Source organism: Opisthocomus hoazin, chromosome 2 (assembly GCF_030867145.1).
Source record: "Opisthocomus hoazin isolate bOpiHoa1 chromosome 2, bOpiHoa1.hap1, whole genome shotgun sequence".
Lineage (NCBI taxonomy): Eukaryota > Metazoa > Chordata > Aves > Opisthocomiformes > Opisthocomidae > Opisthocomus > Opisthocomus hoazin.
In genome coordinates this window covers 50,369,078-50,381,439 of record NC_134415.1, presented here as the reverse complement: position 1 = coordinate 50,381,439, position 12,362 = coordinate 50,369,078, and positions in this window count along the sequence as shown.

The following is a 12,362-nucleotide window of genomic DNA, read 5'->3' as shown; positions in this document are numbered from 1 at the left end:
GTACCTCGAAGCTACCAGTCTTCACTTTAAGACACGCCCTGAGTATATCTTCTGTCAGTAAGGAATCTGGATGAGGCAATCTATTTAAGGTTCAGCAATATTAGTTAAATTTCCTCTTCCTTCCTCGTTCCTGGCATGAAAGGAACTCGAGGTACTGAGACATGGCAAGCAAAGCTATCCCTTACCCTCCTCAAACTCTGGCCACCTTTCTGAGCCTGCTGACAACACCACAGGCTGAGGGGAAATGCAAAGGAAATAATAAACCCTGATTATGGGCAAAGCTTTTGCAAAGCAGTGCTCTGTGACCAGCCCAGCCCAGAAAGGTATGGGAGCATGGCTGCTTCACCACCTGTGCCTTCAGCAACCAGCTGAATTTAGCACGAAGCTTTTTCCCAGCAGTACCTTTTCATGAGACCTTTCCTGACCAGGAAAGGACCAGATCACAGGTGAATGCTTGGTGCTTTTACACATCCCCTCCCACCTGTTTGTGCAGTGTCAGGTCTATTTTTGGAGATTTGGGTTTAGTTTGGAGATAGAAGATCAAACAAATTCCATACACAGCTGGAGTTGGAGTCTGCTCTCCCCAGCCTGGCCAGGACCCTGAACCATTCACGACAAGGGAAAAACCAAGCAATCCTCTAGTACCCAACTGACATACAAACACAAGAAAAACTTAATTCTCTTTGTAAGCAGAGTAAGTCATGACAAAAGTGGAAAGACATTTTTAAATGCTTTGTAATGGCTCTCACTTAAAAAAAACAAACAATTGCATAACCGAAAGAGAAAGCATGGACAATCCATAAGAAAATTTTGAGAGGAATGAAACAAACACAACAGAGTCCTTTTCTGTTTGTGTAAGACACAGGAGATTGTGTTATAAATGTCTATGTGGAGCCAAAGAGAATGGTTGAAATGATATCCATCAAGCCTAAATGAAGCACCAGGAAGCGAGAAGTATGGAAATCTACACAGGGGAAACAAAAATGCCAGCTTCAAATTCTGTCAGAGACTCAGTACACCACTAATTCACAGAAATTTGGGCTAGGACATAAATCACAGCATTGGAATCCTAAAGGGTAATTGAATGGGTCTGCAGCTAGTCAAGCAGAAGAGGTCAGAAATTAAAATGGTTAGCAATGAGCAATGAGAAACCTTAGAACCTTAAAGAATTGTTTGAAACAAATATTTATGCTCCTCGCCGAGGAAGGGAGAGATTTTTCTCTTCATCAAATTAGCTTTGACTGAGTACTGGGAACAAAATATTATCTTGAATATTCTCATCATCTTTGAAATGGGGTTATCTTTTATCTGTGCACTTCCACTGAGCAAGCCACCACGCAGAAGAGTTTTGCTCAAAACCCACATTTGTGCCCAGAGAGCTATTTACATGTCTTTACATGAGAAACACTTGTACCTTTCTCCGGACTAGGGCAGGAAACGGTAAGAAAGGATTTATCCCACTGACTGCACCAAGTAATGCATTTCCCAGAACTCCAGTCCTGGGAAGATTTTCAAAACCCTGTGGCTAATCTCCAGATTAACCCGATCTACCTGACACAGAAGACCTGTAGAAGCTCCTGTCCCACCCTCAGCAGCCTTGCCAGCGTTCCAGGGAGGAGAGGACTGCCCTGTGTGCTGCCAGTGGAGTAACAACCCTGAGCTCTAACCCTTGAATTGCACTCTTACCCTGATGTGCTGTCTGAAGCCCAGGCTGTCTGAGCCAAACCCAGACGCCTGGGAAATCTAATCAACAGAATGGGGGGGGAAGTAAAAATGTATTAGATAGTTCTGATTAACAAACAAATCTGAGGAAATCACAGTCTGCTCTCAGCTATTCCATGAGAAGGAGAAAGCAAGCCAGATCAATTATTCATTTCAAGTCACTCAGCAGCTCATCAGGCTTTTTTCTAAGTCAAAAATATTACAGGATAAACACAGCTCTGAAACAAATTTCTGCCATACCCTCAAAGAAGGGGCAATTAAGGATGTACCTAGGAAGCCTCACACTCAGGAAAGTCTCCACAGCGCACACCCAGCCCCTTGCAATGCTCCGTCCTGCCCTCCTGCATCTGACGAGGGGTGGAGTTCCCCAAATTCGTGGGTCGGCTCCTTTCTCTCTCCCCTCCACATACATACACTCATACTTTTTTTTGCAGTCTGGGATTCTCATTATAATAATAAAGCATAAGTCCACCACTAATTCAGACAGAGACTTTCTTGGAAGGAGCCTAGACAGGTTATGGACCAATTCAGCAGCAAAAACTCCTCTTTCTGAACATTGCTACTCCCCCAAATTGCTCTTTGCTCCAGTCATTATAAAGGGTTCATAAAATGTTTGCATCTCATATCTGAATATTAATGAAACACTTTTTAATAACACTACATAAAACACCTGTGTCCTTGTGTATACCAGATAAAATTATTGCAATAGTGTGAAATAAAAATGTTGGGGTCTTTCAAACCTTAAACCACCAAAGACCAATCTGCTTCCTTCCACCTGTCTGTATTGTTCAGTTTTTCTGTTCAGAAAATAAATAACCATGTCTGAACAAGCAACTACAGAGTACATAAGAGCATCACAAAGTAATTATGAGTTTATGACATCATCTTAATATTACAAGGGAGAGACTGAAAGACCCAGGAGAAACTCCAGATTTCCCTTTTGGGAAAATGTTAATGGATGCTTACAATCTGTTTTCCTTTGTTTGGATGTTACAACCAATAATACACTTTTATGTCTATAAATAAAGACTAAAGTTGAATAAATCCAACAAGCTCCTGAGCCTGCGGCTTTGAAACTTGATTCACATTCATGGTAAAGATTTATGAGTCACTTGCAGAGAATAAGTTGAAGCTGCAAGATTTGGGGTGAAATTATTCAAAAGGGTGATAATTTTTGGAATGATTATGCATGCACACCTGATCAGGGTGTCACCTGGGCCCCCTTGTCCTACATGATGAAATGTGATAATTTTTTGCATTTCTCTTTGCTTGCACAAAAGAAGAGCATGTAAAAACAATCAAACTGTTTATCTTTACACACACTGCATCATCTTGTGGATATATTTTCCCTTTTATTTAGATCACAGGATATGCTCTTTAAACTATTCACATGAATATATTAAATTTACTGATGACCGCAAAGAGAAGGAATAAAACTGATTGCTATTCTTCATGTGTGGGTGTGTCTATATATATATATTTTATATATGCATGTATATATATGTATGTATATATATATGTATGCATACGTGAACCAAAATACTTTTGTATTTGGGAAGTAAAGTTAAGCACTCAAACTTCAGGAGAAGCAGGCAGCAGTAGCTGTCTCTGCTGCATCCACTGTGGGAAAAGGGTCTTGCTTCTCTCCTTTCTTTCACTTTCTTACTCTTTTACTCCTTTCCTCTTTCTTATAAACATTTGGCCTTCACCTTCATCCAATGGGTTTGCAGCCATCAACTGTGGAGGACCCCGAGTACCGCCAGATGAGGCCATGGACTGTGAGAAAGACAGAAGGTATCCCTGCCTAAGGCCTTTCTCTTGAATCCCTCTCTTTCAATGTGAGTTTTGACACCTAGATAACTGGGGGAGGAGGTGTTAAATTATTTTGCCCAAATGAAATAAGCTTTGTAAAGCATAAACAAAAAAAAAAGTTGGATAATATATGCTCGTTTGTAGTCTTTCTCTGCCTGGAGAATAAGATCAATCCACAGCAATTTGAAAGGTTTTCAGGAGCAATCCAAGAGGTTCCTACAGAGCATCGATGATAACTTTCTGATGCAAGTGGTGGAGGAACCAACAAGGAAAGGCGCGCTGCTGGACCTTCTGTTAACAAACAAGGAGGGACTGGTGGAGGATGTGAAGGTCGGAGGTAGACTTGGCTGCAGTGACCATGAGATGGTCGAGTTCAGGATCCTGCGTGGAGGAAGCAGGGCAATAAGCAGGATCAAAACCTTGGACCTCAGGAGGGCTAACGTTGCCCTCTTCAAGGAGCTACTGGGAAGAATCCCGTGGGCCAGGGCTCTTGAAGGCAGGGGGGTCCAAGAGTGCTGGTCGCTCTTTAAACATCACTTCCTCCATGCTCAGGAGCGGTGCATCCCCCTGAGAAAGAAATCAAGCAAAGGAGGCAGGAGACCTGCATGGTTAAACAAGGAGCTTCTAGCGGAGATCAGGTGGAAGAGAAAGGTCCATGGAATGTGGAAAGAGGGGCAGGCCACTTGGGAAGAGTACAGGAATGTGGTCAGTGTGTGCAGGGATGCGACGAGGAATGCCCAAGCCCACCTGGAATTGAAGCTGGCAAGGGATGTCAAAAACAACAAGAAGGGCTTCTTCAACTACATCAGCAGCAAAAGGAAGGCTAGGGACAATGTGGGGCCGCTGCTGAATGAGGCAGGTGTCCTGGTGACGGAGGGTGCAGAGAAGGCAGAGCTACTGAATGCCTTCTTTGCTTCAGTCTTCAATGCCAAGGCAGGCCCTCAGGAATCCCAGGCCTCAGAGGTAAGAGAAGAAGCCTACAGAGAGGATGACTTTCTCTTGGTCGAGGAGGACTGTGTGAGGATCGATTAAGCAATCTGGACGTCCACAAATCCATGGGCCCCGATGGAATGCACCCACGAGTGCTGAGGGAGCTGGCGGATGTCATTGCTGAGCCACTCTCCATCATCTTTGAGAGGTCCTGGAGGACAAGAGAGGTGCCCGAGGACTGGAGAAAGGCCAATGTCACTCCAATCTTCAAAAAGGGCAAGAAGGAGGACCCAGGGAACTACAGGCCGGTCAGCCTCACCTCCATCCTGGGAAAGGTGATGGAGCAGCTTATCCTGGAGCTCATCAACAAGCAAGTGGAGGAAAAGAAGGTTATCAGGAGTAGTCAGCATGGATTCACTAAGGGGAAATCATGCCTGACCAATCTGATAGCTTTCTATGATGACATGACTGGCTGGGTAGATGAAGGGAGAGCTGTGGATGTTGTCTACCTAGACTTCAGCAAGGCTTTCGACACAGTCTCCCGTAATATCCTCCTAGGGAAGCTCAGGAGGTATGGGCTGGATGAGTGGTCAGTGAAGTGGATTGAGAACTGGCTGAATGGCAGAACTCAGAGGGTTGTCGTCAGCAGCGCTGAGTCTAGTTGGAGGCTGGTAACTAGTGGTGTCCCTCAGGGGTCAGTACTGGGCCCAGCCTTGTTTAACTTCTTCATCAATGACCTGGATGAAGAGTTAGAATGTACCCTCAGCAAGTTTGCTGATGACACCAAACTGGGAGGAGTGGTAGATACACCAGAAGGCTGTGCTGCCATTCAGCGTGACCTGGACAGGGTGGAGAATTGGGCAGAGAGGAACCTGATGAAGTTCAACAAGGGCAAATGCAGGGTCCTGCACCTGGGGAGGAACAACCCCATGCATCAGTACAGGCTTGGGGCGGACCTGCTGGAGAGCAGCTCTGCGGAGAGGGACCTGGGTGTCCTGGTGGACGACAGGTTAACCATGAGCCAGCAGTGTGCCCTGGCTGCCAAGAAGGCCAATGGCATTCTGGGGTGCATTAGGAGGAGTGTGGCCAGCAGGTTCTCCTTCCCCTCTACATTGCCCTAGTGAGGCCCCATCTGGAATACTGTGTCCAGTTCTGGGCTCCCCAGTTCAAGAAAGATGAAGAGCTACTGTAGAGAGTCCAGCGGAGGGCTACAAGGATGGTGAGGGGACTGGAACATCTCTCCTACGAGGAGAGGCTGAGGGAGCTGGGCTTGTTCAGCCTGAAGAAGAGAAGGCTGCGAGGGGACCTAATATATACTTACAAATATCTGAAGGGTGGGTGTCAGGAGGATGGAGCCAAACTCTTTTCAGTAGTGCCCAGCGACAGGACAAGGGGCAATGGGCACAAACTGAAGCACAGGAAGTTCCATCTGAACATGAGGAAGAACTTCTTCCCTCTGAGGGTGACGGAGCACTGGAACAGGCTGCCCAGGGAGGTTGTGGAGTCTCCTTCTCTGGAGATATTCAAGACCTGCCTGGATGAGGTCCTGTGCAGCCTGCTGTAGGTGACCCTGCTTCGGCAGGAGGGTTGGACTAGATGACCCACAGAGGTCCCTTCCAACCCCTACCATTCTGTGATTCTGTGATTCTGTGAGCCTCCTTTAACAAACTTTTTGTGTCAAAGTCTCAGAAACCTCATCATTACTCACTTCACACTCTCTGTGTTCTTCCTGATAAGATGTTTTCCTCCTCTGTAACATATATGTCTTCCTTTTTAGTCCTAAAAACTTTTTGCTTTGTTCAGGTAATTCAAAATTGATATAAACCTCCTCCTCGACCTGATACTGATCTGGCCTGAAACAAACCCCCTGAAGGCCTGCAGAACGTGAGCAGGTTCAGGTCAAGCTCCAGATTTAGTACCAGATGCTTTCCTCTGGAACTGGCTGAGCACACCTTGAGGAGGTTTCTATCCTCTCTGCACAGACCCACAAAATGAAGGAGACACCTCTCCTCCCAACTCTTGTCTCCTTTCCAGAGAGTCTCTACTCTGGACCGAGTTTAGAAACCTTATGACTGCACCCACAAAACTTTAGTGATGAGGGAGCCAGGCAGGTAATCATCTTTTTCCAAATGCCTGCTATTTCAAAAAGGCAGGCTATGCTCTGCAGGTACATGGGTGGCCCCACTGAGCACCTCTGGAAGTTCAGCCCACTCCTTCCTTTGCGTAAAAGATCCTCCCACTCTTTCCATTAAATTATCACCCATTCCTTCGTTACTAGTAATCTAGCACAAACCTATTCTTGCAAGAAACAAAATGAGATACAAGAATGAATCCAAATCTTGTCTCACAAGTGCCTCTAACCCAGAGTTTGTCTGAGATAGAACACAATTGCAGGTGTAAATTTTTCAGAAAACACCTATATTTATTACTCTCCTGGATCTGAATGTGTCCCAGCCCCAGGATCTGTCACAGAACCATAGAATGCTTTGGGTTGGAAGGGACCTTAAAGATCATCAAGTTCCAACACCCCTGCCATGGGCAGGGACACCTTCCACTAGACCAGGTTGCTCAAAGCCCCATCCAACTTGGCCTTGAAGACTTCCAGGGAGGGGGGATCCACAGCTTCTCTGGGCAACCTGTGCCAGTGTCTCACCACTCTCACAGTAAATAATTTCTTCCGTATAGCTAATCTAAATCTACCCTCTTTCAGTGTAAAGCGATTACCCCTTGTCCTCTCACTACGTGCCCTTGCAAAAAGTCCCTCTCCAGCTTTCTTGTAGGCACCTTCAGGTACTGGAAGGCTGCTATAAGGTCTCCCCAGCGCCTTCTCTTCTCCAGGCTGAACAGCCCCAACTCTCTCAGCCTTTCCTCACAGGAGACATGTTCCATCCCTCTGATCATTTTTGTGGCCCTGTCACAGCCAAGTCCTCTCTGCTCAGCAATGAACACAGACCTGCAAGTCAAAAGCACTTGGAAGGTCCAGCTACTACCTATGATGCGCAGATGCTTGGAGCTAAGTACATCTTAAAGTCCTTATTCTTTCATGCACCAAAAACATAAATTTCAAGGAAAAAAAAATATTTGCAATTTTAGGTAAAATTCATTAAGTAACTTTGAAAACAACTTTAAAACATTCAGAAAACTCCAAATGTTTTCTGAAAACACTTCAAAAAGCAGTGTTTTGATTTTTCACTTCAAAACAACCTTCTGTGCAAAGAAATTTGCCAACGTTAAATAATAAAAGTGTTTCAGAATGAAAACAAAACTTTTCATTTAGCTAAATAAAAATCTTTCTTGTCTTCCTGTTTCTCTGACAAAACAGAGGCTCTGTTATGGGTTTTCCCATCACAATTATTCTAAGCCTGATTTTTAATTTTTTCTTTTCCCAGTTTGACCAGTGAACCAGAACCATGAGTTATTTGCCCTTTGCCGTGTACAGTGGCATTTCCCTTTTCTATGAAAGAACCTCCAGAAAGAGGAGAGGTGCTCTGCTGCTCTTTCCTCACACTACCACTTCTCCCAGCACCATCACTAACTTAGTGTCAAGTTCACCTTACAGGAAATTAAAACTGAATACAGAATCAAAACAAAATCTTGTCTCCTGGTCCCTACATTGCCTCTGTACCCCTACACCCTGCTCCTAACTTGTCCTCCAGCTCTCCTCATGGCCTTGAGATGGCTCCTCTTTGCTTCTGTATGGCATGTCTTGAGATGCATTGGAAAGTGGGCTTCTTGTGTCCTGTCTTCTTTATCATGTACGAATGCATGGACAGTTGTAATTTAGCCCTAGGGTGGCATCATGCAGTAAACCACACTACAGTAATTACTAGCTTCCGCAGTGTTATTTAGGGGACTAACATCCTAGGGTTATTTTATAGCATTTTTACAAATTAATAGTGATACCACTGCCTTCAGTGTGCAGAGTTTGCTATGGGTTAAGACCCATGGCAGCCTGCACCATTCAAGAGAGCCGTGCAATAAAAATAAAAGAATTATTTCTAGTAAGTTCTGACTGATTAAAAAACAATCTTTATGAAATAGATGCTAATAAAATTGCTTTCGTAATTACCCAGAGCTAGTTCATTTCCCAGCAAATATAATAAAACAGAGTTACTTGGCTCTGATTCACAAAATCTGAACCCAAGCTCGTTATTAAGACATTTAGAAGTGAAAATGCATGTGTGCATAAGATGCTGTCCCATCAAGCAGAATGCAAGAAATCTTTTGAAGTTAGACCTTTGAAGTCTCAAGTTCTTGCTGCATTTTTTTAACACAGGTATTTCTACACGACAAAATCTGTGTTACTTATACAGATGGAACAGGGCACCCTATTATAACATCATATTCAGCGAAGATTTCGGTTAGAAGCAGAAAGACTTAATTTAAAGCAATATTTAGAGCTAGTACATAGCACTTCTTAATCTGTGGAACCATTACAAGGCTGCAAAACTTTTACATAATGGAATAGACCAGCCAATGTCCCAAGGCTATTATTGCTATGACTAGTAACACACTGAAACCTCTTTCATCCGCCTAACCTGGGATTTTGATGATTGTAAATGTATGAATATGTTTCAGTTTAGGGGGTTACATTTATGTTTTATTTATTTTTGCTTATGTTTCTGCTTTCTTCAAAACTCCAGTTTCTAGATGTACTAATGTTCTACCAAGCTCTCCAGCTCTCCCTCTGCCAGGAGTCCCCTTGACATCTACGGAGTCTGACTCCCACAGTGACTGCAGGCTGTAGGTCCCTACTGTTAAGAACCAAACATGCTGGGACAGGACAAGCTGGGACACCAGCTTCCCCACTGCACAAAGCACATGGAAGAGAGACCACTGACACACACAAGCTGCATCAGTGGTGGTGCAGACGCAGGGTCAGAGTTTCCAAATCACACAGAGGCTGGGGGCACTTCTGAAGCCAATACCTGCGTAAATCCATCCCATCATCTTGTACTAAAGGCGAAGGTGCCTTAATTTGAGTTTGTCTTTTTTATCCTTTTAAAAAAACTTTTACTTGTTTTCCTTTCCACATGAAATATGTACGATACACCCAGCTAGAACAGGTACACTCCAGGTCAAAATCTGGATAAAAATCTAATACTACTGAAAGCATTTTAAAAGTATGAATAGATCTTAGGATGTCACCATCTGCTTCTCTGCTTATGACACCAAAACCCTTCCCAGCAGCTGCTTCATGAAGGCATTTTTGTATTTCCCAAGTTGTAGCGAGCATTTTGAGCTAGCCGGATAAGGTGGCCCATGCGGTTAAGGGATACTCAGCAGCCCACAAACTCGTCCTACCTGATCTTTCTATGCCTCGGTCTCCTCACAACAAAATGGAAATACCACTTCCCTCCTGTGCAAGCCAGCTGGGAGGCTCAAAAAGTGAACATATGTAACTCTGATAAGCAGCATTCCTCCAGAATGAAAAATGCTTGGGGAAGGACTTCCATAAGCAACCAACAGGACCACAGGGATATCAGTATGAGCATAGCTAACCCAACATGAAGGTTAGCTGCTGCTGTTCCCACATACAGTGTACAGTGCGATGCTACGTCAGAGCTGGGGACAGGGCACATTCATCGTCTCCTGCATCTGGAGGCTGACTTTGAACCCCCCCAGGCTGCAATAGCACTGACTCAGAGAAGTGCATCATAAAGGTAGCAGACAGCATTTGGGATTTGCACATGTGGCAGAGCACTCGTTCCACTCCAGCAGGGCACCAAGGAAGAGTTTTGATGGCACCCTTCCACCATATCTGCCTAGTGAGGAGATAAACCTGTTACAGACCAACTAGCCATCCTGGAAGATAGACACATTCTGCTGAAGATGTGAAAGAGAAGAGAAAATATTTTCCACAGACCTCACCATCAATGGCTCCCCAGCTAACTTTTGGGTTACAGCTTGTGCTTCAACAGAATACACACGACTTTGAACCGACCCAAAGCTCACCTATAGCCACACCTGCATACAATTAGCCATTCCAAACATACACCTGTATGCTGTAAAAGTATCAAATTATCATGTCTTATGGTTTCTTTAAGATTTTCACCCTATTTATCTTTAAAAAACAAAATCCTTTTTGAAAGAGCTCTCAGTCTAACCCCTATGGACTGGAAGTCCCATTGCTGAACTGAACTGCTTCTCCTTGAAATCAAAGCATCTCCACACCTTTAGAAGTGACTGCAAGACCACGGCCTATTGTATCTCTTGGTGGTGCATGAGCCACTAAATAATCCAGCTCCCTCTCTATGGCTGTACAGGTTCTACTAAGCTAGCTGGGGAGAAAAAAGCACTAAAACCATCTTTTATTCATTGGATTAAGCAGTTATGACTCAGAATTCACATCAGAGATGATCTGTGAAGTCAGAAGGTGCTATTTTTACATAGTTTCTTTCTTAACCACCCTGCAGCACAGCTCGCTGCAGTTTGCGCACACCTCCCATCCCCTCCCACTGCTTCTGGCGGCATCAGTGATACTTTGACCCAGGAAGATGCACTAAGGATTAAATTTCTATCTCAACTTCAGATTGCTTTGTTTTGTGCAGTGGTAAGTTAGATCCTTAACGTTATCTTCATGCACTTTTTATGGTTTAATTTCCCCTTTAGTGGTGCTGTTTTCATCAGTAAGACTCCTAAACTGAAATCAGATTTCATCTGAAAGAGCCAGCCTGATTTTCTTAGAAAGCCCAGTACAGTACAGTTATTCTGCTGATACTGACAACTTTAATACGGCTGCATTTCCTTTTCACTTACAAAATGTTTGTTTTATAAATAGGCCTTTTTAATTTAATGTATTTTTTTGTCCAGCAGAAGAAACAGTCAAAGAACACACAACATAGCTACAAAATTTTGTTTTTGTTATACACATCTTCCTTAGTTTACCTTCCATTGGCTGAGGAGGGGAAATCAACTTTTTGCCTAGGGCAAAATGTATGTAAAATTTCAGTCCAATGTAAAACTCAGCTCTCCTGTCTTCAGTCTATATCACTGAAGATGTGGTCTTGTAATTAAAAATAGAGGGGGGGGGGAAACCCAACTACAAACAAAAAACTACATTGCACTTTAATGAATGAGACAACTACAAGCAGAAACATGATGAGGACTGTGGAAACTAATCAAATGACAATTGCTTTTACAATTTTTTACACCACTCATGATTTGAGAAGGAGGGGGTTTTTTTTCATCACATGTTTCATTTTAAGCATGTGACAAGGTGTGCTGGCCTCAGTGGTTTTTTTTTTTTTAAACATATTTAAGATTGCATAAGTGCTTAATCATCTCATGGAATTACAGTTTCCCTTTGGACTGTGAAATTAGACTTCTGTCTGTTTGCTCTGGGAGGGCACAAAGCCTACTATTGAGAGTTTTGGCTCTCCTTATGGTCCCACCAGCCACATCTACACCACGTGGCACAAGCTATGTGGCAAGTCCCCGTGCCCACCTTGACCATGAGCTGGTCCCACATGCCCCGATCTTCTCCCTCTGTAAACTGGGGCAGCAGGGGAAGGGAGGACAGGGAAAGGTTTAAATCCCAGGCTCAGATCAAAATAGCGTTGGGATGCAGTTGACTATGCCCTTGGCACCAGGGGCTAAAAGAGTTGGTTAAATCTGGAGCAGCCTTCACCGCACAGATGGAGCAGGGATCAGTGTCACCTTTCTGGTTCTGCAGCACAGACCACACCTGTGCCAGAATTTCTGCTTCCCCTACAACTCTAGACAATTGAACAGCACATCCATCCCAACAGGCTTTAAACAGAAAAAAAGAACAAAAAGATCTTCCGGACACACATATCAAGATTACTTTTTATATTTTTGTAGTTGCCAATGACTGGTCTGAACTGCTCCGCAGTGGTTTAAATTCCCGTAACAGGTTTCATATAGTCACTATAATA